The sequence below is a fragment of the Mirounga angustirostris genome, unplaced genomic scaffold (assembly GCF_029215605.1).
Source record: "Mirounga angustirostris isolate CCGP_5_RB_7025 unplaced genomic scaffold, mMirAng1.0.hap1 SCAF_6, whole genome shotgun sequence".
Lineage (NCBI taxonomy): Eukaryota > Metazoa > Chordata > Mammalia > Carnivora > Phocidae > Mirounga > Mirounga angustirostris.
In genome coordinates, this window is record NW_026991714.1 from 105,123,223 (window position 1) to 105,140,424 (window position 17,202).

At 39.8% G+C, this 17,202-nt stretch overlaps 1 protein-coding gene and 1 non-coding gene across 4 annotated transcripts in view; both read left to right on the forward strand.

The window, feature by feature from the left end:
- LRMDA (leucine rich melanocyte differentiation associated) overlaps positions 1-17,202 on the forward strand; it is a 1,045,267-nt gene that overhangs the window by 861,992 nt on the left and 166,073 nt on the right. The window lies entirely within an intron of this gene.
- Positions 7,416-7,522, forward strand: LOC123841228 (U6 spliceosomal RNA). The gene has a single exon (XR_006790183.1). It is a non-coding gene; the product is annotated as a U6 spliceosomal RNA (small nuclear RNA).

Genomic DNA, 17,202 nt, shown 5'->3' on the forward strand with positions numbered 1-17,202 from the left:
AAATTTGAGGCGACACATTGAATGTGAGCTTCTATGCATACAAGTAGAGATGCTCTAAGTCATGGGTCAGCAAACTTTTACTGTAAAGGGCCCGATAGTATTTTAGGCTCTGCAGGCCAGGTGGTCCTCATTGTGACTACTCAACTCTGTCACTGTAGTGTGAAAATATTCTTAGGTAATACATAAGCAAATAAGCATAGCTAAGTTCCAATAAAAAGTTATTTACCAAAGCAGGTAGTGGGCCAGATTTGTCCTATGGGCTCTAGCTTGCCAGTCCTGCTGTTAAGTATGATAGCAGATAGAGAAATAGGTATATTCATTCTTTTTTTTTTTTTATGTTATGTTAGTCACCATATAATACATCATTAGTTTTTGATGTGGTGATCCACGATTCATTGTTTTCATATAACATCCAGTGCTCCATGCAGTATGTGCCCTCCTTAATACCCATCACCAGGCTAACCCATCCCCCCACCCTCCTCCCTTCTAAAACCCTGTTTGTTTCTCAGAGTCCATAGTCTCTCATGGTTCATCTCTCTATCCGATTTCCCTCCCTTCATTTTTCCCTTCCTTCTCCTAAGGTCCTCCATGCTATTCCTTATGTTCCACAAATAAGTGAAACCATATGATAATTGACTTTCTCTGCTTGACTTATTTCACTTAGCATAATCTTCTCCAGTCCCATCCATGTTGATGTGAAAGTTGGGTATTCATCCTTTCTGATGCCTGAGTAATACTTCATTGTATATATGGACCACATCTTTATCCATTCATCTTTTGAAGGGCATCTTCGCTCTTTCCACAGTTTGGCTATTGCAGACATTGCTGCTATGAACATTGGGGTACATGTGACCCTTCTTTTCACTACATCTGTGTCTTTGGGGTAAATACCCAGGAGTGCAATTGCTGGGTCATAGGGTAGCTCTATTTTTAATTTTTTGAGGAAATTCCACACTGTTTTCCAAAGTGCTGTACCAACTTGTGTTCCCACCAATAGTGTAGGAGGGTTCCCCTTTCTCCACAACCTCTCCAACATGTGTTGTTTCTTGCCCTGTCCATTTTTGCCATTCTAACTGGTGTAAGGTGGTATCTCAATGCGGTTTTGATGTGAATTTCCCTGATGCTAATGATGATGAACATTTTCTCATGTGTCTGTTAGCCATTTGTATGTCTTCTTTGGAGAAGTGTCTGTTCATGTCTTCTGCCTATTTTTTGACTTGATTATTTGTTTTTTTGGGTGTTGAGTTTGAGAAGTTCTTTACAGATCTTGGATACCAGCCCTTTATCTGTAGTGTCATTTGCAAATATCTTCTCCCATTCTGTGGGTTGCCTCTTTGTTTTGTTGACTGTTTCCTTTGCTGTGCAGAAGCTTTTTATCTTGATGAAGTCCCAAAAGTTCATTTTTGCTTTTGTTTCACTAGCTTTTGGAGATGTATCTTGAAAGAAGTTGCTGTGACTGACGTCAGAGAGGTTACTGCCTATGTTCTCCTCTAGGATTTTGATGGATTCCTGTCTCACATTGAGGTCTTTCATCCACTTTGAGTTTATCTTTGTGAATGGTGTTAGAGAATGGTCGAGTTTCATTCTTCTGCATGTGGCTGTCCAATTTTCCCAGCACCATTTATTGAAGAGACTGTCTTTTTTCCATTGCATATTTTTTCCTGCTTTGTCGAAGATTATTTGACCATAGAGTTGGGGGTCCATATCTGGGTTCTCTATTCTGTTCCATTGGTCTATATGTCTGTCTTTGTGCCGGTACCATGCAGTCTTGGTGATCACTGCTTTGTAATATAGCTTGAAATCGGGCAACGTGATGCCCTCAGCTTTGTTTTTCTTTTTCAACATTTCCTTGGCGATTCAGGGTCTTTTCTGATTCCATACAAATTTTAGGATTGTTTGTTCCAGCACTTTGAAAAATGTCATTGGAATTTTGATCGGGATGGCATTGAAGGTATAGATTGCTCTGGGTAGCATAGACATTCTTATATGTCTATGTGCATGGTCTCTTTCTTTTTAAAAAAATATTTATTTTAGGGAGAGAGCATGTGCTAGTTGGGGGAGGGGCAGAGGGAGAAAATCTCAAGCAGACTCCCTGCTGAGCATGGAGCCTGATCTGGGGCTCGATCTTATGACCCATGAGATCATGACCTGATCTGAAACCGAGAGACAGACGCTTAACCCACTGAGCTATCCAGGTGCCCCAATATGTACATGGTATCTTTCTGTGTAGCCATAAAATCACACCTACTCAATATAAATACTGCATTTCATGCTTATTTTGAAAAAAGAATTTCTTTTCAAACTCCCTAAAAATTGCTCAGTGATGATCTATACAAAATTAAATGTGGAAATGTAAATTAAAACCACTAGATACATTTTGTACTTACTGGTTCAGCAAAATTTAAAAATCTGGCAGTACCAAGGGCTGGCAAAGCTGTAGAGCAACAGAAACTCAAAAGCTGTTTTGGTGGAAGTATGAATTAGCATATCTACTGTGGAACAAAATTTGTTACTATCTAGTGAATCTGAATATATGCAAACCCTAAAATTTAATAATTTTTTTCCCAGGACACTAACCCAGGACAAACTATTGAACATGTTCAGATCAATATGAACTATATTTACACCATTATCAGTAATAGCTAAACAAAAGAAAACAAAACAGACAGAAAAACTGGAAACAACCCAAATAGTTTATTAAATAAAGTTGAGTAACATTCAACATGGATGAATCTATAAGATAGGGAGAGAAAGAAACTCACTGAATGAGATCATTTATATAAAGTTCAAAAATGCCAATTAAAACAATATTTTAAAAGGGTCATTTCATAAGTGGCAAACGAGGAAGAAAACCATGGAATGAAAAACTCGAAGTTCAAGGTTGCATTTACCACTGGTGGTAAGTGGAGGCAAAGAAATCCAATCTGAGAGGAACAACTGAAGAGATTTGTTTATTTGTAAGCTTGGTGATGGGTACACAGATATTTTTTAAAACTTTTGTTCTCAGTGCTTTACCTGTGATGTCTATCCCCTTTGTAATGAAATAAGCATTGCATGATCATGAAAAGCAAGACAAAGCCAAAATCATATGGAGTTATTTTTTAATTTAATTTAATTTAATATTTTCAAGATATAGTTAACTTAAGATTATTCTCTCTAAAAATGACATGTCAGTTTTTGGGACTGACTGCTTATCTGACTCAGGTTTTTTGCTAGTCAGGTCACCTTTCCCAGTGATTAAAGGCCAACTGGCTTCCAGTGTTTCATTTGAGCAGAAGACAGTGGGGACTAGGGACAGCACAGAGGAAGGAGGAGGGTCTGGAGGCAGGCTGACATAGCTGGTGTAGGGTCATTTGAGTTCCCCAACTTAAGGAGAATAAGCATTGTCTTTGGCATAGTACATAATGTGGTTAAATTCCTCCCTGTCACTCAGCAAGTGATTCCCCTGCTGTCTTTGTATATCCCAGTCATCTAGGCTTACAGGGACACTATGTTGTGGTTTTGTGGTGGAGAAGCTATTGCTACCTAATTTTTAATTTCTTGAAACTCACTTTATAGTGTCATGATTACAAGGCTTAGAAGAAGATAAACTCTCTGTCCATTGAGTATAAATGGGCACTTGAGATGAAACGACCTAGTTAATTTCCCCTTGTTGCTGGAGTAGAATCTGAATCCAAACCACAGCACAGCCTTGCCCCTAAATCTCTATTAAAAACCACCTTGGGTAGTCTGGCAACGCTTTAGTTAAAGTCAGCAGAGAATTATAAAGTCAAAAGTGAAAAATGGTACAACAAGAAAGAATCATAAAAAAATACTAGATCAGTTAAATGCAGTCAAAGGCAATTTAGTGTGTTCTGGCACCAGTCCTTATTGATGCAAAGAATGTGATGTGTCAGGTTCGGCAGGAGCATGTAGCAAATGCAGAATGAAGGATGCAGCTCCAAGCTTGATGCTGGAGCAGCCGTAGGAGGCTGTGAAGGATGCCTCACTGTCTCGCTTTTGCACCAGGAACTTCAGGGAGAATATTCTAATTCTCCCAGTCTGGACATGTTTTTGTTCTTTCTTGATGTAGTATATTTTTAAAATTAGAATTTTTTCTTTCGTGGAGATAAGCTAACCTGGAGGCTGTGTAAATTGGGTCAGACCAGGAATGTAGGTATCCCTTACCAGTACTTCTTACTATCCTAGTATCCTAATCTCTTTGGGTCACCACACTGATCTGCTTTTTCATATCTACATTCCAAGCTGTGATCATTTCTGCTCATCTTCTCCAGCTGCTTTAGTTAGTATTAGCTAATCAGATTAATAATAACCATAGCTATGATCATTACAACTACCATGTTCTAGGCATTGTACTGTCCTGCATATGCATTAACTCACCAATTCTCACAAAAACCTTATAAGGTAGGTCTTAGTACAATACTGATTTTACAGATGAGGACAACTAAAGCTCAGAGATTCAGAACTCATTTGAAGTTACACACTGAGTAGCAGAAACAGGACTTACCAAGCCTGACTCCTAAGTGGGTGCTGTGCTGGAAGGGTTGCTTCTCTAATCTCATCAGCAGTTGCAGGTGGGGACCAATACTTCTAGAGAGCATAGTTACAATATAGGGTTTTATAGGATAGCATGAAGAGCTTCAGTCTGAGACCTGTGTTTGAATCCTGGCTTTGCCACTTCCTGGCTTTGTGATCTTGGGTAAGTTACTTGGCTATTCTCTCTCTCTCTCTCTCTAAATCGGATATAATAGCAACACCTATCTTAGTAGTGTTGTTGTGAGGATCATATGAGTTGATATAAGGGAAGTGTTTTAGAGAGTTTGTGGCCCATAGTAAATACTATATACATGTTATTGTTGTTCCTGCTTCTATTATTGTTATCACTGTTGTTACTATTGTTTTTGATGTATCTTTGTATTTTCTGGAGGCAGGATGCCTTCACTGACAAAAGTGGTTGTGGATGGGGTTGTAAAGGAGAGGTAAAGGATCAGCTCTTGTGGCAGGCCAGTGGGGTGGATGTTCTTAGCCACGCTGCTCAGTACCCTTCCAATCCTACTATGTGTGGGGCCGTATCCACTTTGGGTACATCCATTTGTCACAAGTGAAATAGGTTTAGAAGGTCAAATGAAGAAACCAGATTCCTTGGGTACTTCCACATACAAAATGAGGTTCTGGGGTACCTGTCTTTCTTTCCCATCTACAAATTCACCTCCAGGAAAAAGGGAGGGAGGTTTGGAGACTTCCTTAGGTTCTAATAGGTCTTATCAGAGTCTTGGTTGTAGATTCAGGAGGAATGATTGGTTTAATGTAAATGCTTGAGAGGGTCTGAAAGAGATTAGAGAAACCTATTCCAGAGGATAAAGGCAGGACAGGAGGGAACCATTAATCTCATGGACATTCAATTCCCTAAGAACTTTTTTGGGGGAATGACCAGAAACAAGCCAGGCCATATGCTGTCCATTTGCAATCCTCTGAGCTGAAATTTTCTTTCTTCGACAGATCAAGGCCAATGCCATTGCCTCTTTTAAGATAGTTCTTAAACTTGAAAAGGAACTGAAAGGTTGAGACGTGCATGCAGAGTCAACACAAATGATTTGATGAAAGTAGTCCTGTCAAACACCAGGACTCTCCCAATTGTCAGAAATAGTCCAATGACATGTTCGAAGCTTCCCAGACTGGCTTGCATTTTAGTAAATATGAACAATCAGGGAAGACATAGTTATGCTGTGGAGAGTTCTGAGATGTGGAGAGAACAAGTTAATTGTTCAGCCTCAACTGAGACCTTTCACTCAAGTCATTAATCACAGTGAACAGCCTTGCTGCTCTCCGGGCTCCAGATGAAGGCTCATTCCAGGTGCTGGCCATTTGCATTTCCCTCCAACTGGGCTGATTTATGAACCCAGAGATGTTTCCTGGTTTTTCCAAATTCTTTCCCATTACTTTGTAATAAAGGGGACATGTGATTTCTGGTTTTTTGCAGATCCTCAGTTTTAACATCCCTAATACCAAAGATTTTTTCAATTAGTTTGTGGCCTGCTTTCTGTGATCTGGAGGGTGGAAATGCTGTTCTGTGTTTTGAGTATCAAAGTTAAGACTCTCTTATTTCTTTGTCGTTTGGCTGGAGTTGACGATGCAAAGGTGCTGCATGAGTCTTTGTGCCCACATTCAACATCTCAGTGCAAGTTAAGGCTTAGGAAACCTTAGTGACAACAGCTCACTGCAGGTGTTTGTTATCCCCATCCCACTCCAATGCAGATGGTTCAGGGTATAATATCAGGAGACCTTCCACATTTGGGCCAAGTCTCCAGTGACACTGTAAGCCAATATTGAAGACTTCACAAGAGAATGTGAGTGTCAGAGAAGGACATTGTAATATTGAGGCTGAACTGGGTGCTGCTGAGTGTTACCTATTTGAAAGGTAAGCCCGATTTGAGCTGATAAGGGGCAACAGATCCCTTGGGGGTTTTCCCAAGTGGCAGAAATGCGTTACAGAAGAGTAATTGGACATTGTTATTTGACATGTCTCTTGGTTACTTTTTATTCCTGATAAGACCACAGGGTTTGTCCGGGAGTCGCTAGTGACTAATACGTGAAATTCTGCAATCCATTGCTGAAATGCAATCTCTTCTTTGTTGAAAGTAAGCAGCTGCTTTCTGATCCTCTGCTTCCTAACTAGCACTTCAAGTGTAGAAACCCATGGGCTTAATTTGGGTGAAATGAGTGGTGAATACAGCCTTTTGATAACTTTCTGAAACAAAATCATCGCTGGCAATGGAATGCTGTCCTTAAAATGCAACTCAATTTAACAGGTACTTGTTCAGAGCCTGCTATGGGCTCTAGATTGTGTTGTGTACTATGAGACATACAGAATAAATATCAAACATGGCCTTTGCCCTTGAAAAACCTATAGGATCTTAGGAAGGATGATGTGTTTATGAAACACATTTTACATGGCAAGATAAGATATCATATGTGTGCCAAAGTGAGTGGAACCTGGAATAAGTATAACAGGGAGTCAGAAAAAAGAGAGCAAGTTAGACTGGAGCTGTCAGAGAAGCTTTATGGATGAGGTAACAAAGACACCAATATCTCAAACCCAGAACTCTACCTTAAAGAAATTGTAAGGAGCACAGTATCAGATTACTTAAAGATTATGGAGTCCCCTTTAAGTGAAAGTAAATTTGTTTAATATGAGAATGGATTAATTTCATTCAATAAATATTTATTGAGTACATCTATGTGCCAACAACTGTATCCAAATGAGGTAAGGGAAGAATAATCCATGCAAAAAACACGTCTGGGTATTCTCAGGTGCTACCCTCTCTTAACATAGATACTTAAAGTTATTGCTGCTCTGTGTGATTCCAAAACCTGTGATTTTTACCACTTACCATTCTGTCTCTCAAATAGACCTTGTGCTTGCTTTAGCAGCACATATCCTAAAATTGGAATGGTACAGAGAAGATTAGCATGGCTCCTGTGCAAGGATGGTGTGCCAATTCATGACACGCCCTATATTAAAACAAAAACAAAAACAAAATGACCTTCTTATTTAGGATATCTTTGGGTTAAGAAGCCGAGTCTAATTTTTTGTGTAGTGGAGGAATGACATGTCCAACCTTGTAAGTTATAAGCAGTATAAACAGTTGCATGAGTGCTCGTGGTAAAAGGAAGACACACTGAGTTAGCACTGAATGTCCCAAATTGTTAGGTTAGGGAGTATTTGGAAGCATTTGAAAAGTCAGCACCTGGCCCAAACTCAAGACCATAAGCAGAGCCCAAGCTCTCTGAAGATCAAGTTTTTCTTGGACTTTCCATTATTACCCTTGATAGCTACTGTGGAAACCCAGTTAGAAGGGTCTTCCATCATTAGAGTTTAAAACAGTCTTGCACTGGGCTCTTCGGCATTTGTGAAGTTTGAAATTGGCACCACCCAGATTTATTGGTTAAGTCTAAAAATTCTCTATCTATTCTTCCTTGCAAACTGGGGAAATCAATTTTTTGTTCACCTCTTTAAGGTACAGGTATAGCCGGGCAATTGCAAATTGTTCTAGAAAGAAAAGAAGTCAGGATGATAATGGTGGTGGCATTGGTGGTTATCATGGACATGGTAGTCATTATTCTAAATATCCATGTAACTTTTAAGAAATATAACCACAGAACACTAGTAAATCCTGGAAAGAATCTAAGATATGAAACACTGAAGGGCAGAGGTGTCAGAGTTTATTTAGCTAAGCAATACCAGAAGAGAACTAGAAAATCCCCCTTTCTAGCTAGCAATCATTCTCATACCACAATGAGACCCCTGCTTGGTAACCCCTGCATATATGCCACCCATGTGACTGCTTTTTGAAGCTAATTTAGGTATCAAATTTAAATGGAATTCTGAGAATACTTTTTTTTTTTTTTTTAGTCTGCAGTGTGTAGTAGAAGGACAACTACAAGAAATTTGAAATCGCTCTTGATTCCTGTCATTTTCCTTAGTATTTAATCACTCTCTTCAGTTGAAAAGTTCGTCTTGGCCTCCATGGGTAGACACATACACATGTTTTCCCTCGTTCATCTGCATGCATGTGTATATATGCATGCATTCCTCTTCATCATCTGTAGGCATTTTACAAATAATGGCTTGTGTGTGTGTTTTATCACCTTATTTTTTAAATGAACATGACAACTTCAAAATTTTTTGCAGAAATAGTTCTTCAATGGTAAAGAAATTCCAGCATGTAGGCTAGGGTCATCTTTGGGTTACAAAATTCCACAGAGGTGTTGGCATGGGAAGAGTATAGGCACTGTTGCTTTAGAATTTTTGTCTTTCCATTTTGGGGCAGACAAGCAAAGTTGGTAACAAAAAAGTTGAGTTAGTGGAGAACTACTGTAGTAAAGGGTCAAATGAGAAAGGTAGAACAAAATTAGTAGGATGTAGATAGAGGCAAGAGGAGGTATGGATATCCTCCACCCGTCTCCCAAACCCTTTCTCCTCTGTGAGGTCATTGATGGGCTGGGGGTGGGGTTGAGAATATAAAAGGAGTTTCGACTTCTGGGTTGAAACTTTTGTTGTTGATGAAGCAGTTCGGAAAGCTTTCTTCTTGAAAAGAGACTTGGGGTATTTTCTATAGTACAGGGGATCAGAGTGGAGCTCAGAAGAGAGGAGACAGACAATTTAGAACCTAATCCAGCTTCTGGGTTTAAGGGTGAGATAGTACTACCAGATTTCCATAAACCAAGGAGGCAAGTCAGCAGGATCAAAATCTGGCCCAGGCTCCACTCATCAAGCTATGTGTCTGTAGGTACATCCTCCCCGTGGGGCGTCTTTTTCTAATTTTATTCAGAGCACTGTCCAGAATAGCATAGTCCATGGATATAGGAATTTTTAGTTTTCCTATAGGTTGTCCAGTTTGATTCATGTGCCTAGGAAAGGAAGCAGAGATTTAGAGGTGAAATTCCTGAGAAAAATACTTTTTAATGTACTTTTTCTTAAGGTGAGCATAGACAATAAGAAAACCTGGTGGTTCATGGAGCAAACCAGCTGCAGAGATCACCCTGTCCAGTGGGCAGGGTTAGTTTAAAAGGGAAATGACCAATGGGTCTTCGATTTCACACTTTTAAGGAGGGAGCCACAAACCCCAGGGTGTTGACACCCAAATTTCCAGATTCTCTCACCTCTAATTTCCTTTTGGGAATGTGATGAGCAAGCATGGCTTTAGTGGTTCCTCTTTCCTTATCCATAAACTCCCTGTCATAATTATCGTGCAGGTCCTTGTCCTTGGTGCCACAGTGCCTGGAGGAGGTGAGGCCTCTGGAAGAACCTGATGACTTTGAGTAGCTTAGAGGTCATTGTGAAAGCAGGGAAGGCAAGCAAGATTGTACTAACTGAAGTGTGTACAAAGCCTATTTGACAACAGCTAGGGGACCTTGAAAAATCAGAGACCGCCATCACATATGGAGATGTCTTCCCATCTTCACCTCAGTGGCTGTTTCTTCTTATTGAAGAATGAAAACAGTAAATGGCCTAAAGCAAGCTAAAAGCAAATCCCTTGACTTTATTCATTTCATAACTACAATCCTTGGTGGTAATATTAGTAAAGGCCCTGGCAGTCCTCATAGGTGAAATGCCAGAAAGGAGGCAACTGACTGTTCATTCACCTGCTTTAAGTTCTTTCAGAAATAACATGATTTACAATAGAATGCAAAATCATACTTGTCAGCCAAGATGTCATTTTTACTTTAGGATGTCCAGAAACAAAGGGATATTATATCCTTTGTTCTTGGAGTACCACAGATGCCAAATTGTGCACAAGGTTCCCTCTTGGCATTGAGTGCTTTGGAGCCTAAAGGCAACCAGTGATTTCAGAAAGATGTTGCCTCTGGTGGTGTCCTCACCTGAATATCTCCCTGGAGCTAAGAGAGGGAGCATGGCCCTCCTAGCTTCTCTGCATTCTGATAGAGCAGGAAACAGCAAGAAGGATGGCAATCTTAGAAATGGCTGGTGGCTTGAGGTAAACTGTCCTCAGCCTCACTCTAGGGAGCTTGACAAGAGTACCATTAATGTACTGGAGAAATAATTCATTACTTTTGGTTTCGTCTGTACATCAACATATGCCAACAGATGCTCAGTTCAAAACATGAATATTTGATTAATATAATATCAGGCATCTGGAACAGAGAACAGTGGAATTTGTAGGGCTGAGTAAGACTCAAATGTCATCCATTCTAACCATGGCTCTCTGAATGCGCATAGTAGGCATTGAAAATATTTGTTGATTAGGTTTTCTTTGATTTGAACAACTTGGTTGCTTGGTTTTGAGCCCAGATGTTTGGCATTGAGCCAGTGTTGTGTGCTCTGCATGCTGTCATCAGCCTTACCACCACAGAGATGGTTGGCAGGGGGCAGCATTCTTCCCATCCCCATGGAGGTCCTTCTCTCTTCTCTCTCAAAGTATGCACACTGGCTATAGGCCACAGAACATTACTGCAGGTGGCCCATTGAGCTGTCCTCCACACCCCCATTTTCCCCAGTGTCCTTGTGGTTGTATCTTATGACAGAGAACAAGTGCTGGTGACAGGTACTTGGGCAGCCATTTATTCATCCATTCCATTGGTCATTGCAAACGTGTTGAGTTAAAGGCCTATTAGTTCACAGCACTGACCTGAAACCTGAGGAGGAAAGATGAGAAAACCATGGGAAGGGTAGAAGAAGATTAAAATATGGGTGGGATGTTATTTATTTATTAATTCCTAGAGAACAATGGCAAAATAGGGTAGTTATAAGAAAGGGCACCTACTGATTGCATTAGTGCCAATGGCATGCACAACAGAGGGGAAGGGACACTATATGGTAGAGTGGATATACCATCCGCAGGTCCACATTTCAGATCTGCCTCATAACTCCAGTATGTGGCTCTAAGGTCAGGTCTCAGTTCCCCACTCTGTAAGATAAAGTGAATGTCCCAAGATATTCTTCAGTACTATCCTTCTGTGACATTTTGATCAGGAATTATGAAATCTTCATTTTCCCATAATTTAATACCCCTCAAATATCTAGAATTTAATTACTTATAGATAATCAAGTACACCCCTAATATTCTAAGGAAACTAGGCATGGGAAGTAGTGAAAGAAGGTATACACTATGCCTTAATATCTTGGGAAGAAGACAGCAGGCTTTGAAGTGCTATAAAACCCATTCTCAATAAAAATATAAAGATTTGTTATGGTTGGGAGTGGAGCTCTCGTTCAAAGTGAAATAGTGGCAAGTTTTATCTTCTTGAAGCATGTTCTTGGCTCAGTTATTGGTTCACACAGTGTTGGTATGACAACTTAGTGAGTAGGTCCAAGACGATCTCTGTTGCCAGTGGTAAAAGTGGTCTCTCTGCAGCCCATCCAAGAAATTGGGACTATATTTTTGTGGGTGGTTGAGAAACTAGAGCTTGGATAACTAATCTGTAGTTGAGCTCAGCAAGTAGTAGAGCTAGAAGTCACAATCCTATCTGACTGAAATAGACTCATTGTGCAGGGGGTTTCCCATCTCTTCAGACCCCAATGGAGGTAGATCAAGTGGGTTAAAGGCAAAACTCAGAAGTCACTAGAAACTCTCACTTCTGCATAGTAATTTTTAGCTTTCTGAGAGGTTTATAACAATGATTAACCAAGTGGTTTAATCCCCACAGTAATCCTGTGAGGTCATATTATATCCCTATATTATAATAATCCTATAAAGTCTGGGTTATATCCCTATGTGACAGATGGAGAGTTGAGGCCTAAGTATGCCGATGAGGGTTTAGCTGTTTCTCACAGGGCATTTTTGATGGATGCTGGAAGAGCCCCCACCCTGAAGCTCCATGGTGCTCTATCTTTATAGTTTAACTTCATCTATAGGTTAAGGCATTCCTTTTTAAAACGTAGATACCGCTGGGAATGAAATCACATCAAACTTGCTATCCCTTAAATATTAGCCTGAATGATATTGCAACTATCATTTTCATCTGACCTAGTTGAGTATATAATGCTAACATGTTAAAATTAGGATAAAATGAAGAGGGATTGGGATTGATTTGGGTTGGGGAAATTTGTTTGGAGTCACCATCCTGGTGGGAGTGTAATCATGAGGACCTCAAGACTCCATTTCTGAATGAGGGGAGTCCCTGAGCAGGGAATAGTATGCAGGGCATGCAGCAAGGAAGATAATGAAAACAAAATAACTGTTCATATTTCTAGCTTGGTTGGCCTACCTGTGTTGGATCCACCCCCCAGTGAATGGGGCAGGATTGTGATGGATGGGGTCAAATATATCTGCTGTTATTTGCCAAGTACCTGGCTTTGGGCATTGGGCCATTTCATATGTTCTCTTATTCTGCTAACTACTTAAGGCAGAAAAACCATTCCCCTATTTGACTCCAATATATGCCAGTTGAAACTGAAATCCTCATATTGAGCAAATGTACCAAAGAACACTCTATAAACTTAATGAGGGAGATGAAGAGCTATGTGCCAGAAACCTAGAAAATTTAACACTGATGAGGTTATGACTATTATATGTTTAGTTAAATTGTTGACACCGACAGGACATGGCTGAGGAAATCTACCGTCCGTTTTCTCCTTGTATCAGTGATAATTGTTCCTTGGTGTGCTCTTCTCAGTTAACAAAAATATTCCTGAAAGTTAAATGCAGGGAGAAGTGACATAAGAAATACTTTTATTATCTCTGCTCTTCTGGGAGTTCCCTCCAGGAACATTATTTAAAATGGGACTTCTTCTGGCTGGCAAATGAGTTTGGAGGGAAGGACTCATAGGTTCAGAGGTGAATGTGGATCTTCCTGAGAGTTGCAGTGTCTCCTAACTCCTGGGCGTGTACACTTGCCCTGGCAAGTCCATCTAGCACAATGCTGCCCTGGCCTTCCAGAAACACCTCTTCTCTCATTCACATGTTCCTTTCTCTTAAAAACTGACCAAGGTTCTCCTTTGCCTAGTGAATAAAATCTCAATTTCTTTAAGTGCCATTTAAGACATAAATGTGATCATGAGTTTTATAAGCTGCAAAGTACTATATAAATATTAGCTATTTGAAGAGGAATAAGAGGATGGTGGAAAGGATATTGAATTTGGAGTGAGAACACCTCAGTTTGAGTCTTGTGCTAGTTGGGTGACCTTGGAGAGGTCACTTAAAGTCTCTGAACCTCAGTTCCTTCATTTATAAAACAAGATTATTGTAATAATTAAAGTAATTGAAAGTGACATAGTAATTAGCAAAGAGTAGACAATACCTGTTAATGAAGATGAAGGCAACTTAATTGAGCACTTAAGAACATTGGCTATAGGGACACAAGTCACTTATCTTCCTGTGTCTCTTATTCCCTACCTATAAAATGGGGATAAGATGTAGGAGTCAAATGAGTTAATACATATCAGGAAGTTTCAACAGATCCTGGCCTGTATCAATCCTTCTGTAAATATTAAGGCTCCTATTGCTGCTGTTGTTACTTTTATTATTCAAGGACCTGTCTTGGTTTATCTTTGGAGTTTTATTTGGTTGTCCATCTTACCACTAAAAAGAGGTCCTCCACCAGGTCATGACATCCTTAAGTTGGGGACTAATTCTTTTTTTATTATTATTATGTTATGTTAATCACCATACATTACATCATTAGTTTTTGATGTAGTGTTCCATGAGTCATTGTTTGCATATAACACCCAGTGCTCCATTCAGTACGTGCCCTCTTTAACCCATCACAGGCTAACCCATCCCCCCCCCCCAGAACCCTCAGTTTGTTTCTCAGAGTCCATAGTCTCTCATGGTTCATCTTCCCCTCTGATTTCCCCCCCTTCATTTTTCCCTTCCTGCTATCTTCTTCTTCTTCTTCTTCTTTTAACATATAATGTATTATTTGTTTCAGAGGTACAGGTCTATGATTCAACAGTCTCAGACAATTCACAGCGCTCACCATAGCACATACCCTCCCCAATGTCTGTCACTGAGCCAAGCCATCCCTCCCACCCCCCACCACTCCAGCAACCCTCAGCCTGTTTCCTGAGATTAAGAATTCCTCCTATCAGTGAGATCATATGATACATGTCTTTCTCTGATTAACTTATTTCACTCAGCATAATACCCTCCAGTTCCATCCACGTTGTTGCAAATGGCAAGATTTCATTTTTTTGATGGCTGCATAATATTCCATTGTATATATATACCACTTCTTCTTTATCCATTCTTCTGTCGATGGACATCTTGGCTCTTTCCATAGTTTGGCTATTGTGGACATTGCTGCTATAAACATCATGGTGCACGTACCCCTTCGGATCCCTACATTTGTATCTTTGGGGTAAATACACAGTAGTGCAATTGCTGGGTCATAGGGTAGCTCTATTTTCAACTTTTTGAGGAACCTCCATACTGTTTTCCAGAGTAGCTGCACCAGCTTGCATTCCCACCAACAGTGTAGGAGGGTTCCCCTTTCTCTGCATCCCCGCCAACATCTGTCATTTCCTGACTTGTTAATTTTAGCCATTCTGACTGGTATGAGGTAGTATCTCATTGAGGTTTTGATTTGGATTTCCCTGATGCTGAGCAATGTTGAGCATTTTTTTCATGTGCCTGTTAGCCGTTTGGATGTCTTCTTTGGAAAAATGTCTGTTCATGTCTTCTGCCCATTTCTTGATTGGATTCTTTGTTCTTTGAGTGTTGAGTTTGATAAGTTCTTTATAGATTTTGGATACTAGCCCTTTATCTGATATGTCATTTGCAAGTATCTTCTCCCATTCTGTCGGTTGTCGTTTGGTTTTGTTGACTGTTTCTTTTGCTGTGCAAAAGCTTTTTATCTTGATGAAGTCCCAATAGTTCATTTTTGCCCTTGCTTCCCTTGCCTTTGGCAATGTTTCTAGGAAGAAGTTGCTGCAACTGAGGTCGAAGAGGTTGCTGCCGGTGTTCTCCTTTAGGATTTTGATGGACTCCTGTCTCATATTTAGGTCTTTCAACCATTTGGAGTCTATTTGTGTGTGTGTGTGGTGTAAGGAAATGGTCCAGTTTCATTCTTCTGCATGTGGCTGTCCAATTTTCCCAACACCATTTGTTGAAGAGACTGTCTTTTTTCCATTGGACATTCTTTCCTACTTTGTCAAAGATTAGTTGACCATAGAGTTGAGAGTCCATTTCTGGGCTCTTTATTCTGTTCCATTGATCTATGTGTCTGTTTTTGTGCCAGTATCATACTGTCTTGATGATGACAGCTTTGTAATAGAGCTGGAAGTCTGGAATTGTGATGCCACCAGCTTTGCTTTTCTTTTTTAATATTCCTCTGGCTATTCGGGGTCTTTTCTGGTTCCATACAAATTTTAGGATTATTTGTTCCATTTCTTTGAAAAAAGTGGATGGTATTTTGATAGGGATTGCTTTAAATGTGTAGATTGCTCTAGGTAACATTGACATCTTCACAATATTTGTTCTTCCAATCCATGAGCATGGAACATTTTTCCATTTCTTTGTGTCTTCCTCAATTTCTTTCATGAGTATTTTATAGTTTTCTGAGCACAGATTCTTTGCCTCTTTGGTTAGATTTATTCCTAGGTATCTTATGGTTTTGGGTGCAATTGTAAATGGGATCGACACCTTAATTTCTCTTTCTTCTGTCTTGTTTTTGGTATATAGGAATGCCACTGATTTCTGTGCATTGATTTTATATCCTGCCACTTTACTGAATTCCTGTATGAGTTCTAGCAGTTTTGGAGTGGAGTCTTTTGGGTTTTCCACATAAAGAATCATATCATCTGCAAAGAGTGAGAGTTTGACTTCTTCTTTGCCAATTTGGATGCCCTTGATTTCTTTTGTTGTCTGATTGCTGTGGCTAGGACTTCTAATACTATGTTGAAGAGCAGTGGTGATAGTGGACATCCCTGCTGTGTTCCTGACCTTAGGGGGAAAGCTCTCAGCTTTTCCCCATTGAGAATGATATTCGCTGTGGGTTTTTCATAGAGGCTTTTATGATATTGAGGTATGTACCCTCTATCCCTATACTCTGAAGAGTTTTGATCAAGAAAGGATGCTGTACTTTGTCAAATGCTTTTTCTGCATCTATTGAGAGGATCATATCATTCCTGTTCTTTCTTTTGTTAATGTATTGTATCACATTGATTGATTTGCGGATGTTGAACCAACCTTGCAGCCCAGGGATAAATCCCACTTGTTCATGGTGAATAATCCTTTTAATGTACTGTTGGATCCTATTGGCTAGTATTTTGGTGAGAATTTTTGCATCCATGTTCATCAAGGATATTGGTCTGTAATTCTCCTTTTTGGTGGGGTCTTTGTCTGGGTTTGGGGATCAAGGTAATGGTGGCCTCATAAAACGAGTTTGTAAGTTTCGTTCCATTTCTATTTTTTGGAACAGTTTCAGAAGAATAGGTATTAATTCTTCTTGAAATGTTTGGTAGAATTCCCCTGGGAAGCCGTCTGGCCCTGGGCTTTTGTTTGTTGGGAGATTTTTGATGACTGCTTCAATTCCCTTAGTGGTTATAGGTCTGTTCAGGTTTTCTATTTCTTCCTGGTTCAGTTTTGGTAGTTGATACATCTCTAGGAATGCATCCATTTCTTCCAGATTATCTAATTTGCTGGCATAAAGTTGCTCATAATATGTTCTTATAATTGTTTGTATTTCTTTGGAGTTGGTTGTGATCTCTCCTCTTTCATGATTTTATTTATTTGGGTCATT